This window comes from Neovison vison, chromosome 2 (genome assembly GCF_020171115.1).
Source record: "Neovison vison isolate M4711 chromosome 2, ASM_NN_V1, whole genome shotgun sequence".
Lineage (NCBI taxonomy): Eukaryota > Metazoa > Chordata > Mammalia > Carnivora > Mustelidae > Neogale > Neogale vison.
The window spans coordinates 105790359-105810294 of record NC_058092.1 but is presented as its reverse complement, the minus strand read 5'-3'; the positions used below and the strand labels follow the sequence as shown (position 1 = coordinate 105810294).

Sequence of the window (19936 nt, the reverse complement as noted above, 5' to 3'; positions counted from 1 at the left end):
CATTTTCTGTGGAGTGTGGACCCTCTGCTGGTGGGTAAAGACTGGAAGGAAGAGGCTCTTCTTTTTGCTACCAAAGTCCTGATCTAACCTCTCAGAGGAGCTGGAAGGTTAGCAAACAGCTTCACAAATATTCGTTTGCAGATTGCCATTTGCAGATCTCCCACCAAGCTGAAAAAGATGCCCCAGACCCAGAGATGGGATTTCATCAACCACCACACACCCAACTTTCTTAAAATAGAAACAGATTAGTAAGTAAACTGAAGTCAGTCTCAGAAGGCCCTTGGAGCACTTGTCTGCTTTCTCAGGCTTGAGGCCCTGACCTGCCTTGACACACAGAGTTGGGCTTCTCAACCATAACATAAATGCACCACAGACACCTTTGGTATGTCTGGTGAAGCCTGTGGGTCCGCTTCTCAGAATAATTTACAAATTAATAAAACAAAATATAAAGGATAACAAAGGAAACAAATTATATCAAAATAGACATCTAAACATTGTAACATGTGATAGTGTAGTGTGTTTCCTAAGATCTAGCATCAGTAAATCATCATAATCTCATAGTAGTGATGAATCTATGTGACATTTTGAGAAATCTGTAACAACTGTAATGAGATTTGGAAATGTTTCTGATTTCTATTGATGGCAAATTCTATTGTGGTTGGTTTCCTACATTCATAATTGAAACAAATGCTAACTTTCAGCTAGAAACTGGTGGAAATAAAGATATAATGTTTCTCTCGGGTTTATGAATCTCATGAATGGACCCTCAGTTAAGAACTCCTACAGAACAGGCTCCTTGTGGGGCACCTGGGTGACTCAGTGGGTTAAGCCGCTGCCTTCGGCTCAGGTCGTGATCCCAGGGTCCTGGGATCGAGCCCCACATTGGGCTCTCTGCTCAGCGGGGAGCCTGCTTCCTCCTCTCTCTCTGCCTGCTTCTCTGCCCGCTTGTGATCTCCGTCTGTCAAATAAATAAATAAAATCTTTAAAAAAAAAAAAAAAGAACAGGCTCCTTGTTTTGTAATTAGGGAAACTGAGGAAACCAGCTCTCCTGATTCCTAGGTGAAAAGTCTTCCACTAAAGTGCATAACTCTGGAACTTAGAGGAAAACCCTTTCTCTCTCTCTCTCTCTCTTTCTTTCTTTTTTTTAATATGGGCCTTAATTCATAACCCTGAGATCAAGACTTGAGCTGAGGTCAAGAGTCGGTTGCTTAATAGACTGAGCCACAACAGGTGCCCCAAGGAAAACTACTTGTTCTTCTTTTTCTTTTTTTTTTTTTTTTTTGGATTTACCCATTCATTTTACAGAGAGAGAGAGGGGAGGGAAGGGGAGGAGAGGGAGGAGGGAGAGAATCTTAAGCAATGAGCATGGAGCCTACGTGGGTCGATCCCCCCGAACCCAAGATCACAACCTGAGCTGAAACCAAGAGTCAAACAGTCAATTGACTGCACCTGGCATCCCATGGAAAACTATTTCCAAATCATTATTTTCACTCTGGAATTCACAAGTTTATTCTGCCAAAACATGCCAGTTGGCCTGAAGCCTCTCTTGTTGGTATCCCCCCTCCCAGAGCATACATCTGGGATATAAACTTCCCTTGGGGTGCCTCACAGGACCGTCTGAAGCTCCATGCAGCCCCGTGGCTTGTCCTAGGCCAGGCTTTGAGGGATCTGGAGGACAGTGGATCCAAGTCTTGAGAACTTTCCTCTAGTGACCATGTCCTTTTTATTGATAAAAATGACCCTTTGTCATTCATCTCCCATGAACACTGACCAAAACAAAGTGGCCTGTAGGATTTAGAACAGCATAAGAGATTTGTGCTTGGTCAGGTTTGTTACTTCGGGAGCTTGCCTGGATTTCCCTCCCATGAACATGCAGTACAGTTCTTTCATGTTTGAGGCAAGTGTTAGAATGGGGCCTGGATCCCTGGAAGCCGACTTGGGAAGAGCAAGCATGGTGCCCCAGCTGGCACAGTAACACTTCTCTTTCTAGCGTCCTAAGGGTAAAGAGCATTGCAAAAATTAGGGGTTCTCAAGGACCTCACTGGAAGCCTGTCCTTACCTGAGCAGTTCTGTCAATGGTCCCATTCCCACTCCCAGACCCCAGTTCCCCAGTGGGCCTCATTACCTTGGGACAGAAGTTCTTCTTTCTTGCTCTCAGCCTGGGGGCTCTGGTGAAGGCACTTTGAATGAGCTCTCAGCCCCTGTCTTGTTCTTTGGTCGTCTCCCACTTCCGTCATTGCTCACACCTTCATGACCTGTATATATGGTCTTTGAAAACCACAGCATGGGTTTTTGTAGCAATCAGGGGTCTTCCTGCCTCTCTCTCCTTCACCCCCACTGTGAACTTTTTCTTTTCCACCTCATCCTCTGCTGCTTTTCCTCTTCCTTTTTGTGTTAGGGACAGACTATCTGCTGAGGGGGCTGAGAAAAAGCACTCTTTGAAATTGTTTTCTTCACCTTGGGGGACAAAGATTTTTCACTGATAGTTCATAATGAAGATAAGACTGATGATAGAATGACTGAGCATGTGCTCTCAAGTATAAAGAAGGGTATCAAGTCTTTTCCTGAGAGAAGGCTTTGCTTAAGGACAGGACAGAGGAGAAAGCAGCTCCAGGCTGAAGGGGGAAGAGGGTGGCACAGTGAGGGAACCTGAGGGCGGCGTGGGAGATGGAGAGGGGGACAGCCCAAACGGTCCTGCATGGGGTGGGGGTGGGGGTTGAGTGGGTGAATGGCTGACCTTGTTTCCCCATCTATGACCCCTTCAACCCATTTCTATTCTGTTCTGATCTGTTCCTCCTTGGTCACTGGTGTCCAAGGGAGGTCACTGGGAGATTGCCGGGATTATCCCTGAATTCTAGTGTCACGCACCTTGATGGAAAGAGCATCGGTCTGAGAGTGAGAAGTTTGGGGTTCTAACTTCTGCAAGGCTGGGCCAGGCTCCATGCCGGAGAGGACCCAGCACAATGAGAAGCCCCATGGTTCTGAAACAAATAACCAACGTGATTGTTGAAAATGCCAAGCTACCCAGGAGCCCAAGGACTGTCAGAAGAAGAGGGGTCAGGGAAATTTTTCATGACAAATCTAGAGTCACTCATCCATGTGTGGACAGGGATTTCCTGGTTTGTAGTACTCTGTGGTCCTTTGGTCCTTTCATGGGACCCACCAAAGCCATTGTCATGTTATCAGGTGAGACAGGCATCAGCTCCATCTCCTTATTCTGTTAAACTGCTCGGCTTTCACAACAGAATGTGTGGATTCCTGGGGGATGGAAACCAGCTGGGTGGTGGGAGGTTGCTGGGATTGCTGAGGGGTGGGGGAGGGGAGTCTCTCCTCTCATCTGCAGGTCTCTCACCATCATCCTGGGCCCAGGACCGGTCCACGACAGCCATAGGACACCGGGCCCCACAGACATGAACTGCTGAATGGGGTCTAGTATTTTCTATCCCAGCCCCTACAAAAGTGGCCAAATTTATGACTTCTCTGTTCCTTGAAATGGAGACTTGCTTGTGCTCATCTCTGTGAGACACCCAGAAGTTTGGCCATGACACCCTTCAGTCTTTGTCATCAGCTGGAGGCTATGCAACAATGAAAAAAAAAAGTCAAAGATAACAAAACTGTGGAGTTGCAACTTTGGGGCCCCTTGAGCACCAGCAGACACACGTGTGCTCACAGTGGTTGTTGCCAAACCCTCAAAATTCTGCAAAGACCTCAGGCTTGAAAGCGAATGGCAGAGGACTTCCTTCCAATCAGGGTGCATCTGCCCGTCGTGCAACACCTGCGTACATGATTTCCTCAAGATGCTGCTTCTGCTCCCTCCTCACTGAATGCCATTGTGTTTTGGGCCCTGCGGGGTTGATGTGACGGAGCACCAGCTGGCCTGTTCTCAAAGAGAGCACGCTTGGTGGTGAGGGACAAGGTGCTGGCTGAGGCAGAATGTGCCCGGTGCTGTAAGCACCACACAAGTGAGAGGAAGCCCAGAAGAAGAGAAGGAATGAGAGAGGAAATGGAGACTGTCCCCGTGACAGACAGTGTGGGGCACTTACTTCAGTGGACCAAGTGACGTTTGAATTAAACTCTGAAAGGAGGTGGAATTTCAAAAGGCAGTGGTAAGCATTTTTCAGGTGTACGAACAATATAAACAAACATGGTATAGGGGGACGCCTGGGTGGCTCAGTTGGTTGAGCGGCTGCCTTCGGCTCGGGTTATGATCCCAGCGTCCTGGGATCGAGTCCCACATCGGGCTCCTTGCTTGGCGGGGAGCCTGCTTCTCCCTCTGCCTCTGTCTGCCTGTGCTCGCGCTCTCTCTCCCTCTCTCTCTGACAAATAAATAAATAAAATCTTTAAAAAAAAACCAAAAAACATGGTATAGGGATAACTTGACAGGCTTGTTGGAAACCAATGAAGCCACTGAAGTGACCGGAGTGTCGGCTGTGTCCCCTTGCGGGGGCTTGGGGCAGCCTCCTCCGGCCCACAGCCTCCCAAATGTTTATCCTGTCAGCCTTAGGATGTCTGAGGTACCTGAGGCCAGTTGTACAAGCTAGCAACTGACACGTTGTGTTCTGGGTATTACTAGGAAGTGCTCAACATTAAAAGAAGATCTGGTTGGATGTTAAATAATCTCTTGCTCCTGGAGAATGGTGAGGTCTAGTCCAGTCGCTGGCAGGGTGCAGAAAATTCTAGGCCAGTGATTCTCAGACTTGAGTGTGTATTAAAGCCACTAGACAAGGGTTAAAATGCAGATGGTTGGGCCCTGCCACGGAGTGTCTGATTCCGTAGGTTTGCCGTGGGGTCCAACCATGTGTTTGTGTCCCCCACAAGCTTCTTGGTGTGGCATTCACCGAGTTGCTCCTTGCGAACTGTTGTGTGTGATACCTCTTGCAGACTCTGCTTTCATCTCTCTGGTGGTGTGTGGCTCATTACCATCCAGAGTACCCGCCCAGCGTTCTTTTTGAGCACCTCCGGTTTACAAATTCTTTGTCGTATTGCCTTCAGATCTGCCTCCCGTTAACTTCCAACCATGGCTCCCTGTTCTGCTGAGGGCCGCACACAGAACATGTTCTGGATGGTGGTTCAGCCCCAGGCACAGGAGTCAGACTGCGAGGTTCATCTTCTGACTCCATTTAGGAGATGGCCTTGGGCAAGTCACTCAACTTTTCTTAATTTCCTCCTCCATGGAATGGGCCTGATAATAGCACTTTTGTCATGGGATCAATAGCTAGTTTCAATGAGAAAATGTATGGAAAACAGTTAGTGTGGTACTTGGCACATAGTAAGTACTCAGTTAATGTTAGTTATTGTCATTACCTAGTTTCCCTTCCCACACAGAAGTCCATCAAACCTCTGAAGAAAGGTCTTCATACTAGTTAACACTTCTCCTTTCGGGGCTAAGTGTCCCCGGCTCCTTCAACTACTCCTTATGGTCCAGTGTCAATGTGTCCTTCAGCCTCGTCATTCTCTCTGAACATAGTCTAATTTGTCCCGTTCCCTTGTCAAGTACGTGGAGCCTCAGACCTGCCCCCTGCCTAGCATAGTCACAGTCTTGTCTAGTCAGTGTAGTCAAAGATTGCTTTAACTTTGGTGATGAATTCTCACTTTTCACTTGACCACATTGGACTTTAAGGCAACGAAGATGCTAGCGGCTGACATCTGCAGGCAGAGGGAAAATCTGTCATTGTGTCACATTCCCCCTGAGGCTTGCCTGGTTGCAGCCATGCAAGGCTCTTACTGTGTGTGGGTTTGTGGGGGTGTTGGTTGGGGAGAGTACCTCTGATCCTTGATTGGACTTGGGGCTTACACCTGTTTCATGACTGGTGTGATGGGTAGGAACCCAAGTGACTGTGAGGAAGGATGTCAGAAGCTGAAGGATCTATATCCCTCTCTGCCGTGGCCTCAGCCCATCCTGGCTCCAGGGACTTCGTGGGAAACCCAGCAGCAACCCTGGAGAAGATGAACTGAGCCATCTGCCGCAGCCAACAGTTCTCTGGAAGGAAACCAATCTCCAGCCAGAGGACATTTAAAGCAAAGCTGTGTGGGCATTCCAGTCCTCGTCCCCAGCCGTGTCACCACTGGCTTCTTGCCCAGAGTCCTTGGTAAAATGTGAGGAGGGAGTCAGGGCTGTTTCACTATGGAGACCGGGTTTGAGTATCAAGATGGCAGAACAAGCCTTGGGAAGGATGTCTCTCTCAGTTTCACTTCTCATTTCCAGTCTTTAGTGAATGGTTCCCCAGGAATATTGACCCAAAGTTCTGTCCTTGTAAATAGAAGGCAGAGAAAAATCTCATGTCACTATGGTGCACTAGAGAGTCTATCTCGTCTGTCCCTGGTCCCAGAGGACACCAGCCAGGCCAGGCCTTGTGCTGACAGGGGACCAGGCCCACAGGACCACTGGCTCAGCTGTCCAAACCCTGCCACCGGCTCACCCACTGATCTGCACAGAGGCGCACTGAGCTTCTCCAGGACACACCAGCCTTGTGGTAGAACTAGCCACAGTCTCAGCTCTGTCTGTGCTCTGGGCTGGAGCGCCCCCTCACTGCTACCCCAGAGCCACGCTGTGCTGTGTAAATAAATAGGAAGAAGGCTTCTCTCCGCAACTCCAGGTACACTGAAGTCATATAACACAAACACTGTGGCTACAGATGCCCCATCCTCCTCTGCCTCTCACCTCCTGGGACCAGCCGCATGAAGCTATCGCCGAGTTCCTCCCTGAGGCTCCTGCCAAGCTCTGCCTTTGGCCACAGGAGCTGAGGAAACCAGCCTCCCATGCTTTGTGACATCTGTACTTTCTCAGTCTTCCCACAGCCCCCGGGAACCTCAGGCCTTCCTGATGCCCGATTCTTTGAATCAGGGATTCACATTTTGTCCTCCAGGATATTTTCAGGCTGATCTAGGGGAAAGGTAAAAGATGGTGTTTAGCAAAGGGTACCCTGCCAACAGAGGACTCGCAGGCAGTCCTCTGGCTGGCTGGGCACAGAGGCTGTGCTCCACCTTACGGCAGATCAGATGGGACTCTCCTGGTCCAGACTTGGGCTTTTGAGAAGAAAATGTACATTCTTCAGTGGATAACGAAGGCAAGCATCACTATTATCTTTTTTCTGGCAAGTTAGAATTCTTTTTTTTTTTAATTTTAAATATTTTATTTATTTATTCAACAGACAGAGAGAGCTCACAAGTAGGCAGAAAGGCAGGCAGAGAGAGAGGTGGAAGCAGGCTCCCTGCTGAGCAGAGAGCCCGATGTGGGGCTCGATCCCAGGACCCCGGGACCATGACCTGAGTTGAAGGCAGAGGCCTCAACCCACTGAACCACCCAGGTGCCCTCCATGTTGGAATTCTAAACAGTGGGAAAAAACAAGGTCTACATAGATTAGTGCTCCAAACTGGAGTGTCAGGAGGCACTAGAACCATCCCAAAGGAGGCAAAACTTTGAGATAGTGGTGTCTTTTATTTTCATTCATTCATTCATTCATTCATTCATTTTAAGTAGGCTTCAGACCCAGTGTGGAGCCTGACATGGGGCTTGAACTCCCAACCCTGATATCAGGACCTGAGCTAAGAGTCAGATGCTTAACTGACTGAGCCCCTGAAGAAAGGGTGTCTTTTTTTTTTTTTTTAAGATTTATTTATTTATCTGACAGAGAGAGGGAGATCACAAGTAGGCAGGCAGAGAGAGAGGAGGAAGCAGGCTCCCTGCTGAGCAGAGAACCCAAAGCGGGGCTAGATCCCAAGACTCATGAGATCATGACCTGAGCTGAAGGCAGAAGCTTAACCCAGTGAGCCACCCAAGTGACCCAAAAGGGTATCTTTTAAATCATGCTATAGACTTGGGGCCACTAGGCTGCTCCTGGTCTTGATTCTCTCTCACTGGCCCTTCCGCCTTGGATAGTCTCTCTGTGAAGGGTAGAGTCAGGGTGAGGCTATAACCTCGAGAGGCCTGGTACTTTCCTTGCTGTTCTCTTGTTCCCGAACTTGTCCCTCTGGGGCCCTTGAGAAGGGGTCCAAATTTCCCAAGAACCACTGATATTCTGTTTCTGTGTTTCTCAGAAAGATGCAGGTGGAGACCCAAATCCAGACTCTGAGAGGACTCAGACTTGGTCCAGGCAGGAACCCAAGACTGTTCCTGTTCTGCACCTCAGTTTTCCTTTTAGTGGAAAAGTATTGTGTATTCTGCCCCCTCAGCTGGGAAAAAGAATCAGGGAGGGAATGACTGCTAAAGTATCATTTGCAGCCAGCTTGCAAGTGTTAATAATTCACAGCTCTCTAGGGGTCCTCGGGCCTCCCCTGACCTGCCACCTTGTTGCGGAGAAAAACGAGAAAAAGTTCAGATCAGCAATCATGTGGGGCTCCAATGTGCGATGTGGCGGGGGACAGTGGCCTTGCACCGCTGTAAAACATTTATCTCAGGTCTGCATCTGGACCCTGGCCTAATAAATTCCTCAGCAGGTATGCAGACTACACAGATTGTCTCTTCAGGTGGTGGATGAGGCCAGAGTAACATGGGGAGTCCAAGCGGGGGGGAGGAGTCATAAACACTGACTCAGGACAGGGACAGAAACCCACTGGAGCTGAAAATGCTAGACTCCAAGTTAATGAGCTACTACAAAGACAGGGTAAGACAGGGATAATCAGATCTGAAGTTGGAGTAAAAATTTGGGGATATCAGGGATGAATCTTTTTTTTTTTTTAAAGATTTTATTTATTTATTTGACAGAGAGAAATCACAAGTAGATGGAGAGGCAGGCAGAGAGAGAGAGAGAGGGAAGCAGGCTCCCTGCTGAGCAGAAAGCCCGATGCGGGACTCAATCCCAGGACCCTGAGATCATGACCTGAGCTGAAGGCAGCGGCTTAACCCACTGAGCCACCCAGGCGCCCCTCAGGGATGAATCTTAAAGGTGAGGATTGGAGGCTGTTATCTCGTACTGAGCCGGGCAGATTGGTGTAGTAGGAAAGGGCTTTGGCCTTGGGAATAAAAGTGCTAGGTTTTAGCCATGGGTCTGCTATGAACCTGAGGTGACCTTGGCTAAGTCACTTCACCTCTCTGGATCTTGGTTGCATAGCCAAAAAATTGAGACTGTACAACTCAACAAAAAAAAATCAAACAAGCAGATTAAAAAATGGACAAAAGACTTGAGCAGACATTTCTCTGAAGAAGATATACCAAAGATCAATAAGCACATGAGAAGATGCTCAGAAGCATTCATTTTCAGAGGAACATCACTCAAGTGAGATGTCACCTCACACCCATGAAGATGACTATTATTGGGACACCTGGGTGGCTCAGTCAGTTAAGCATCTGCTTTTGGCTCTGGCCATGGTCTCAGGGTCCTGAGATCGAGTCCTGCATCGAGTTCCTTGGTCAGCTGGGAGCCTGCTTCTCCCTCTGCCTGCCACTCCCCCTGCTTGTGCTCTCTCTCTCTCCCTGACAAATAAATAAAGAAAATCTTTTTTTTAAAAAATCAGGATGACTGCCAACAGAGTCATCTGTTGTCAGAGTCACCAAAACCCAGAAAGTAACAAGTACTGGTGAGGATGTAGAGAAATTGGGAACTTTGTGCTGTTGGTGGGAATGTACATTGGTGCAACCACTATGGACAAGGGTATGGGGGGTTCCGAAGGACACTAAACAGAAAATCACCACATGATCTGAGAACTCCACTTCTGGGTAAGAACCCGAAAGAACTGAAAGTGGGGACTTGTGTTCATAGCACCATTATTCACAATAGCCAAACTGTGGAAGTAACAAATTCATCACCAGACGAACAGATAAATGAAATGTGGTGTGTCCATGCAATGGAATATTCTTCACCCGCAGAGAGGGAGGAAATTCTGACCCATGCTACAGTATGGATGAACCTTGAAGACATTTGCTAAGAAAAATAAGCCAGTCACAATAAACAGATACTATATGATTTCGCTCATGTGAGATATCTAGAGTAATGAAATTCATAAAGACAGAGAGTAGAATGGTAGTTGCCAGGGCCTGGGGACAGGTGAAAATGGGCAGTTGTTTCCTGAGTATGGAGTTTTAGCTTGGGAAGAAATAAATGAGAACTGAAAGGAATACATCAGAACAATTTATTGGAAAAGACCAAACTTTCCCTCTGTTCTTTGTCACAAATCAACTGTTTTTATTTGTTTGGGTCTGTTTGTGGGGGGTGGTTTCCTAGTCTATTCCGTTGGCCTATTTGTCCATCTGGTGCCCATGCATATTGTAGTAATTACCATCCTCTACTGTCTTGTTATCCAGGAGGGCTTCCTGAGTCTTATTTTTCAGAACTAGCTTGTCAACTTCCACCAAAAAACCCCAACCAAACAAGTAAGCAAACATGCCCTGCGGGAAGTTTGATGGGGAATACATTAATCTGTCAGTTTGGAGAGAATGAACATCTTTACAGTGTTGAAGTTTCCGTCCATGACTATGATATAATCTTCATTTACTGAAGTTTTCTTTAGTGGCTCTTAGTAACATTTTATAGTTTCCTATGAGTGTGGCAAAGTAGCAATCCCTTTAACCTTTAAGGAGTTTGGGAGAGCTTAGGGCAGATGGTCCTAGATGAGTCACTCCAGCCTTGAAGAGCCTCATCTGTTTACCCTCGTGAACTAGACAACTGTTAATTTCTGTGTGACATGGTGGGGAAAGTGTTGGGAAGCACTGGGAGGTCTTTGAAGTTTTCTGTTTTCTGTTTCTGATCAGTTGCACAGAATGCTGTGCCTTGGGCTGGCAGGCGTACCATCCATAATGCCCCCAAACATCCTGAACTCCTGACTTGCCCAGGGCGTACTCCTAGCCTGTTTGTTTACATGAGCTCGTCTGTACAATGTGTGCCCATAAATCAGGAGAGCGTGACTTGCAGAAACAATAGTAATAATGGTATTATGTGCTGCACATTTACCCGATTCCAGGAGATCAACAAAAGTCTTTTCACTTAAGCCTTCTAAAAACCCTATGAGGTTGTTAATATTACTGATACTTACAGAAGAAAAAGCTGGAGCTTTGAGAAGCAAAGTAACTGCTAAGTGGCAGAGCCATTTCTGGAAATGTGGAAGACTGATAACCTGAAAATCCTCCCTCCTCAAAGGCCATAGAAATGCTGGGTTAAAATATATCAAACACTTTTTCAATAGATAGTTAAGCTTGCAAGAAAGGAAAGAAATTTCTAAGGTCCGGAAGTGAAGAGGAAGCTAAAAAAACAGCAAGCAAGCAGTTTGTTCTCATAGGGTCACTTTGGGATAGGAGATAAGACTGAGGAACTGGGACCCTAGATAGAGCTGAGACCCCAAAAATCCACCTTCTTAGGAAAAGGCCAGACTAAAACCAAGCTGGCAAAATGAGATGTATATTTTCACTCCTTTGCTCAATTTCATTTTTTGAAAAGCTTGCTATAATTTAGGCTCCTATTCCAGGCACTTGGGATGCAGTGAGAAATATAATCTTGCCCCTGGGGAATTTATATTGTGGTGGGGGAGAGACATAAAATAAATAATAAACATAATATAAATGTATGATGAAGAGGGATCTATTTATGGAAAACACAGAATAGGGAAGAACTGATCAGGGATAGCTAGGAAACCATCTATCTTGGCCTGGACTCTGTGAAGAAAAAAGAATTTCCTCCTGTGAGTTCCCAAACACAGATTTGCCTTTAGAAAGGGCTTGAGTAGAGATGTCTGGGTGACTCAGTGGGTTAGGCGGCTACCTTCAGATAAGGTCATGATCCCAGGACCCTGGGATCGAGTCCCACATTGAGCTCGTTGGTTGGTGGGGAAACTGCTTCTCCCTCTGGCTGTGCGCTTGTGAACACTCTCTCTCTTTCTCTGACAAATAAAATCTAAAAACAAACAAACAAAAAAAAGAAGGGGCTTGGGTTGGGGGGCCTGGATGGCTTAGTTAGTTAATCATCTGGCTCTAGATTTTGGCTCAAGTCACGATCTTAGGGTAGTGAGATCGAGCCTTTTGTTGGGCTCTGTGCTGGGCATGGAGCTTGCTTAAGATCCTCTCTCTTCCTCTCCCTCTGCCCCTCCCTGACTCAAAAAAAAAAAAAAAAAAAAAGAGAAGGGGCTGGGGTTGTAACTGATGTGAATTGTTTGCATGATCTAGAAACACTAAGGCAAGTAACTAACACAAATTGGCCCTGTTGCCAGTGTCTTTCTTCATCATTCTAGGGGGATGAGGGGTGGGCTGCCTCACAGAAACAAAGCAGACCCTCCACCCAGGCTGCCAAGAGTTCCTGCAGATAAAGCCCAAACTTGAGCTCACAATAAAAAAAGAACAAACCCATCCAAACTATTAATGGCAGAGTTAGGGTTCACTGCAACATCTGTTTGATGCTGGAGCCCATGCTCACAACCCTTAGCCATACGGCCTTCCACACACACACCAGGGCTTACAGCACCCACCTTCCTAGCTCAGCTGTCGTAGATCCGTGGTGTTCAGCATCTAACAGATACACAGCCATCCACCTCTGCTTGAATACCCCTACGGAGGAGAGCACATTCCTTCTTGGGTGGCTAGGGGCCTTTTTGTACAGGTGCCACAACGCCCAGACAGGCTCCTCAGTTCTTCTGCACCAAATGATCCCAGACAGAATAACTGACCAGGTGAGTTTTCGCTTTTCTTATCTGTGAAATAGAGATATTGGCCTGAAGCATTGTGCCCTTTTAAACAGAATAGTGGATATAAAGGCTTACCAGGTACATAATAGATAATGCTGTTTGCTCCTCTCATTAATGTCTAGGTCTAAGCAATCAATAAGACCAGTTCTGCTTTGTATTAATCAGATCAGATCCATTCATAGGCAGGAGTGCTTTTAAAACTCAAGCTCTAGGGGCCCCTGGGTGGCTCAGTCATTAAGCGCCTGCCTTCGGCTCGGTCATGATCCCAGAGTCCTGGGATCAAGCTCTGCATCAGTCTCTCTGCTCAGCGTGAAGCCTGCTTCTCCCTCTTCCACTCCCCTGTTTGTGTTCCCTCTCTCACTGTCTCTCTCTGTCAAATAAATAGATAAAAAACTTCTAAAAAAGTAAATAAAATTCAAGTTTTAGTGAGGTTAAACCTCATTTCGTTCAACATTCCAATGAGAAATTCTTTAGTCACTTAAAAAAGATGTTTGTTTCTATTTGATTTTGAACCAAAGCTTACTCTGCATTTCTTTCTTTCTGTTTAAAGAGTTTATTATTTATTTATGTATTTATTTATTTAGAGTTCTAGCAGCAAGGAGGGACAGAGGGAGAGGGAGAGAGAGAGAATTCAAGCAGACTCTGTGTGGAGCTCAACATGGGACTTGATCTCAAGACCCTGAGATCAGGACCTGAGCTGAAATCAAGAGCCTGACGCTAAACGGACTGAGCCCCTCAGGTGCCCTGCTTTCTCTGCATTTCGATGTCTTTTCTGTTTCCTGTCTCAAAGATTGTGACTATTTCCCCTTCTGCACTGGGATGGAGGGCCAGTCTGAGAAGTCTCCTGATGAGTATATACTCCACTGGGAGGGCTGTTTTCATTTTATTTCTGTCACCCAACTTTTAAAATTTCACAAGGGTCAAGAATAAATATTACTGATGTAGGCTTCTTAGCAATTAAGATATCTTTTATATACAGTGTGAATCACCCTTTTACATGTATAGATTGATGAAATTTGGTAATTTTAGACAATCGAATATCCACCCCCACATTCAAGATAGAGAACAAGATCTAGAACAATTCCCTCACTTTAAAGTTCCCCCTTTAGACCCTTGATTTTAAGAGGCAAATTGGGGACACCTGGGGAGAAGCCATGAAGTCATGGCCTCTGCAGATCGCCTTAGGGAATAAGGGGCATTCATTTTATCCCAGAGAAAAGAAGGTTTATGGAGAGTATAACAACCTTCAAATATCTGAAGGGCTGCTATGTAGAATAGAGTAGACCTAGAGTAACTCTGGAGGGAAATATTAGGATTTATGGACAGAAGCGAGAGACCTTTTGACTCAATAGTAAAAAAAACAACAACTCTAGGGCGCCTGGGTGGCTCAGTGGGTTAAGCAGCTGCCTTCGGCTCAGGTCATGATCTCAGGGTCCTGGGATCGAGTCCCGCGTCGGGCTCTCTGCTCAGCAGGGAGCCTGCTTCCCTCTACCTCTCTCTCTGCCTGCCTCTCTGTCTACTTGTGATCTCTCTCTGTCAAATAAATAAAATCTTAAAAAAAAAAAAACTCTAAAAACAATATAATTACAATTATTTACAGATGATGAAGGTTAAGTGAGACTCCGAGTCAGAAATAAATTACTCTTGGGGCACCTGGGTGGCTCAGTGGGTTAAAGCCTCTGCTTTCAGCTCAGGTCATGGTCCCAGAGTCCTGGGTTTGAGCCCTGCATCGGGGGCTCTGCTCAGCAAGGAGCCTGATTCCTCCCCTCTCTCTCTGTCTGCCTCTCTGCCTATTTGTGATCTCTGTCAAATAAATAAATATAAATCTTTAAAGAAAAGAAAAGAAAAATTACTCTAGAGAGTAAAGCCCCGAAATGGCGAAGTCAGCATTTGAACACACGTATTCTGATCTTCAGTCAAGATTTTTCCCTTCTCCATGGCCATTTCGGAAGAGACACAGGAGGCCCCGGGGGCAGGGCAATCCAGATGGACAGGATCTGATTTGAGTTAGCTGCTCAGATGTTTGTCATTTTTGACCATTTACCCTCTGGCTTGGGCCAAGCCTTTCTTGGGAAAACCTAAGGCCCATTCAAGGTCAGTAGCCCTTTAGGCATGGGTGGAGGAGGGGGTCTCCCATCCACAGACTGGGGTTAGCTTCGCCTTACTGCCTGGAGCACCTTCTCGCCCTCATTTGCAGCGTGGGCTGCGGATCCAGGTCCGGCAGGAGCCTGGCTTGGGTCTGCCTGTGTGGGTGCTGCTGGTAGGGCTGAGCTGCTGCTCTGGGTGCCTGGAGCCCTTCCCCACTGCCCAGGCGGTCCTCAGCCTTCCACCTTCCCCCGCTGGGCTTGCCTGAGAGGGAAGTGAGTGGAAGGGGAAGGCAATTTTCAAGAGGCTGGAGAATAGAGACCAAGCATCCTCAGGTGAGAAAAGGGAGGGAGGAGAGCACGGGAAAGAGGAGGGGAGTCTGGGAAGTAAGAGCAAAGGTTTTGAGTGTAGGTAAAAACTCCCGGGGGGGGGGGGGGGGGGGGGGGGAGAAGGGCGCCTGAGGGGCTTTGCTCCATTTACTGTGGCTTGTCTGCCTCAGGCCTTCTACTAGGTAGGGGGTCTCAGAGGTTCCTGCTCCCCAGGGAGGCCTCCGTGCTCGAGGGTCCTCTGGTGGTGGCCCGCAGCGCCCCCACAACCCTGGGATGGGGCACGGCGGAGGGTCCTAATTCACTGAGTGTTGCTTGGTGTGACCAAGGCATTTGCCAAGGGAGAGAAATGAGGAAAGCCGAGGAGCCTCCTCCCCCAATGCCCCTTCTCTTCTCCCCGCCCCCCCTTCTTTGGGAGGGGCAGAGGAGCAGCAGCGTCCCCTCAGGGCTTAGGTGGGCGGTGGCACTGGGCTTGTTGTGGGTTGTCTCAGGTTTGAGCTGCTCAGGGCCCACCAGCTGGCAGGAAGCAGGACAGAGGTCACTTGAACTCAGACCACAGGTCCCTGTTAAATACATCAGCTTTTAAATCAATCTTTGTTCAAAGTCCAGTGAGTTCCAAGACTAGAGCTCACCAGCAGAGAGAGAATTCCCCGGTGAACGGACCAGCTTTTCTTCTTTCCACATTCAGGTAAGAGCTGACTCTGGTCGCCCTGACTGAGGGCACCAGCTGTCTGGGCTTGAACCTCCTTCTTTCTTTTCCTTTCTCCTTTGCCAAGCAGTGGCTGGCTATCCAGGGCAGAAGGGAGGCCTATGGGGAAGGAGCCAGGGGCCTTCTGTGGTGGGGGTGGCGGGGGGAATTGTTCACACTCTGAGGTTCTCTCTGCTCGTGATGCCTGACCCTCACAGGTTAGGGTCTGTTTCACAAAGGAATTGGTAAACTGATCCTCAGAAAAAGCTTTCCCATGGTTGCCTAGGGGGTTGGCGTGCAGCCCAAAGGGAGCGTGACAACAGACCTCACAGGTCACCAGGGGGATACTCCTCTGACCTCCCCACTAGGCAAGGTCTTTGTGTATTAGAGATTTTCTTCTGGAAGCATCCCTTCAAGGGTAAAACCTAACTTAACTTTCCCACCCAATAAAAACAGGCATCTCCTCTTTTCATCACATAACAACACTAAGAAATGAGAAAAAAACAGTGAGTTTCTAGGTGGCTGAGTTTTCAAGTAACCTCCCCAGGCTCTACCTTTTGAAGTTTATAATTCTTTGGGTCTTGTGTGGGTCTGAAAATCTTTGTTTCTTTAACATTCCAGACGATTCTGGTGTGCAGCCAGGTTTGGGAACCACTGGTCTCTTCCTAAGAGGAAGACACTAAGGGACTTAAAGGTGACTTTATATAAGGGTTTTCCAGCGGAGGAGACCCTTGATCCGGGCAGGTTCCTTCCTCCTCAGCTGTCCCTGCAGCCCTGTTCAATGTTCAAGCATTGCTCTCAGTCCTATATCCAGAACTCAGTCCTACATCCAGAACTCATAGGCATGCGGGTGTCTAGTCACCTGTAGTCACATGTTCTTTCCTGCAGCAAATAACTCAGGGACTTTGAGTTTGTGTGTTATGACTAAGTAAATTGTTCTTATCTTTAACTCTTCTGTATGTTCTCTGCACCATAAACTATGAAGTAGCTAGTAATGATGTCTTGTGTTTGTAGACAGCTGCTTCTCCTCCAGGGGAAAGGACACGGGACTGGGGCACAAAGAGCCCGTGCTGTTGTTTGGTTAGTGGTGACAGTTCCGTTAGACAAGACAGCTGGGGCTTCAGTTTCACCATCTATCAGTGATGGCCTCGCTTTCCCCAGGGCTGTACTGAATATAAAATTATAAATGAGACATGTTTGAGGGGATTCAAAGCATAAACGTAAGGTGTGTACATTTCCAGCGTGAGTACCAAAGGCTCTGTGGGAGGAAACAGGCTGTGGTCAGTGAAGGCACCTCGTCCTGGTGTTTTCATCTCAACAAGCCTCTCTGGACTCCCTATAAATCGGGAGTTGGGACTAGATCATGGCCAATGTCCTCTTCAGCCCACCAAGTCAAGGTGGAGCCCTAAGTATGAGGACTTCATTATCCTGCAGCTCAGAAGGCTGGCTCTGTCTCGTCGTCTGGGTTTGAATCGAAATGCTACCTTCCCAGGAAGGGCTTTCCAAGCCAGCCTCCCCCTCAGGCCCATCACCACATCTCCTCGTTCATAGCCTTTGTCCCCAGAGGTCCTCTCGTTTACTTTCTACTGGTCACCCTTGCCAGACGTCAGGCTTCAGGAGAGCCGAGATCTCCTCTTCTGTGTTACTGCTCTAATCCCAGCTCTTAGGAAGGCACCTGGTGTAGAGCAGATGCTTAGCTATTCAGCTAAATGGGCTGCCGGTTAGTGTGTCAGGGAACGGGCTGCAAGAATGGAATCAGGGTGTTTTGAGAAACCGCTCTCCAGGAGAGGATGCTCAAGTGCTCTGATACTCTCGGGGCATCTGAGGGCCTGGCTTTGATCACGGAGGGATGCACATCTCTGGCCACAGCCCTGTTAAATGGTTTTCATATTTGTTGCATATGAGCATAGCAAGTTCAACTTAGATATGTTTCCTCAAGATCGTGGCAACTCCTCTCCTTGGCATTTCATGAGGGGCTGCCTCATGATGTCTTACTCTCGTTGGCTAAGTGGTGAAGTGCATGGATGCTGGAAAGCTGCATTGCAAGCAGACATATTCTTCTTTTCTGAGACTCTGTGTCCTCCTCCGTCAGACAGGCACAGCCACTTCATTGTGGTGTCTGGAGGATTAGGTGGGAGAACGTACCTTGGAGGGTCTCACACACAGACCACAGCCTGTTTCCTACTGTTATGATGATTTTTTTTTTAAAGATTTATTTATTCACTTGAGAGAGAGCACAAGTGGCAGGGGACTGGGGCAGTGGCAGGGACAGGGGCATGGGGAGAGGGAGAAGCAGACTCCCAGCTGAGCGGGGATCCTGACCTGGGGCTCAATCGCAGGACCTAGAGATCATGACCTGAGCTGAAGGCAGAGGCTTAACCATCTGAGCCGGCCAGGCGCCCCTGTTTGATGGTCTTCAGACAACTCTGTGATGGGCATAGCCCCAGAGAAGGTAGGACCCCAGGTAGCGGCAAGGAGTTTTGATAAATAGGAACAATAGCCTCTAGGCAGCTTGAGGGTATCTCTGCAGGGTTTGCTCTTGGTCTGAGGCGGCCTCCAGCTTCTGAGGCTCTAAACCTCATGCAGCACGAACACTGGAGATCTCCTGTAAGACTGAGCCTAACGTGCTTCCCAGGCTCACCTGAACTGCTTCTTCCTTTCCATATACACTTCTTCTCCTGGCTTTCTGGACTATTCACTCTTCCTTTTACCTGGGCTGCCTTCCTCCTTCCAGTCTAACTACTTGTGTCCCCTAACACAGCAGATACCTCAGGGGTGGGAGGCTGGGGAGATGGGGAAAGGAGCCTAGACTCCAGTGGGTTTGAATCCAGGCTCTGTGGCTTATCCAAATAGCCATGGGAAACCAACTTAACTCTTCAGAGTCTTTTTTTAAATTTATTTTTTACTGGTGGCATGGGCCATTAGGATTTCTTTTTTTCTTTTTTTCCCTTTTCTCACTTTTATTTATTTATTTATTTATTTATTTAATTTATTTATTTTCAGTGTGGACCATTAGGATTAAATGTAAACCATAATAGGTACCTAGGCTGGTGCTTGGTGCTTAGTAGGACCTCAATAAACACATTTAACAATAGCAAGACATTTTCTTTTAGATATTACTGTACCCATGCCATTTTTGGATAATTGTGTTTCTAACTTTCCCCACTGCACTCCTGGGCTCTGTGAGGGCAGGACAGTGTCTTTTTTTTTTTTTTTTTAAAGATTTATTTATTTGACAGATAGATCACAAGTAGGCAGAGAGGCAGGCAGAGAGAAGGGGGGAAACAGGCTCCCCACCAAGCAGAGAGCCCAACATGGGGCTCGATCCCAGGACCCTGAGACCATGACCTGAGCCGAAGGCAGAGGCTCCAACCCACTGAGCCACCCAGGCGCCCCGGCAGGACAGTGTCTTAATTTGATTAGGGCCTTGGGATCTGTCTGCCCCAGAACCAAATATACCTTGTCGATTGTATAAATGATACTTAAAATTCAGACAACAGAGTGATGCCCTCAGACTGAGGTGCTTAGGAAAGGATTTATGTTTAAAATTGACCTGAGCCTTGAAAACAGGTAGGTTTTAGATTCATTCACTTGGAAAGAATGTTTACTTAGGAGATACTATGTATAACTAATCAGAGTGGGGAAGGTACTCCAGGCATGAGCAAAGGGCAGGCTGGGTGTGGGTGGCCATGCGCAGGCCAGCTGGGTATCTGCTGAGGGCCTAGAGGAATGAGGTAGGGCAAGATTATGCCCGAGCAAGGAGTCTGGATTCTGCTTCTTGAATGATTCTTTTGTTTTTATTTATTTTTATTATTCTTTTTCTTTTAGAGATCAAGAGGGCAGGGGAAGGATAGAAGCAGAGAGAGAATCTTAAGCGGCGCATGGAGCCTGACATGGGGTTAGATCTCACAACTCTGAGATCATAACCAAAGCCAACATCAAGAGTCACATGGTTAACTGACTGAGCCACCCAGGTGCTCCTTGAATGATTCTTTTAGAACCTGATAGGATGATGGCAAGATCTCAAGGCAGTAGGTCGGAGAGCCTGGGGGCAGGAGGACTGTGGAACACATGAAAACAATGTCGGGGTAGAAATTCAAGGTCAAGAGGTCTTGTAGAACAAGATGCCAATTTGAGGGATAGCCGCTGTTCCAACCATCCCTCAGGGTGACTTGGTTATTCTCAGGTTTTACCAGCTTTACCAGCGGCAAAAGTTATCCTCTGTGAGGGC

The 19936-nt window shown here is 47.5% G+C and overlaps 1 protein-coding gene across 1 annotated transcript in view; it reads left to right on the top strand.

The window, feature by feature from the left end:
• Positions 1–15621: 15621 nt before the first annotated feature.
• Positions 15622–19936, top strand: part of PDZK1 (PDZ domain containing 1) — a 37491-nt gene continuing 33176 nt past the window's right edge. Inside the window, exon 1 of the mRNA XM_044239071.1 lies at positions 15622–15705. The gene's annotated coding sequence lies outside the window, so the exon portion shown is untranslated. The remainder of the gene's footprint in view (positions 15706–19936) is intronic.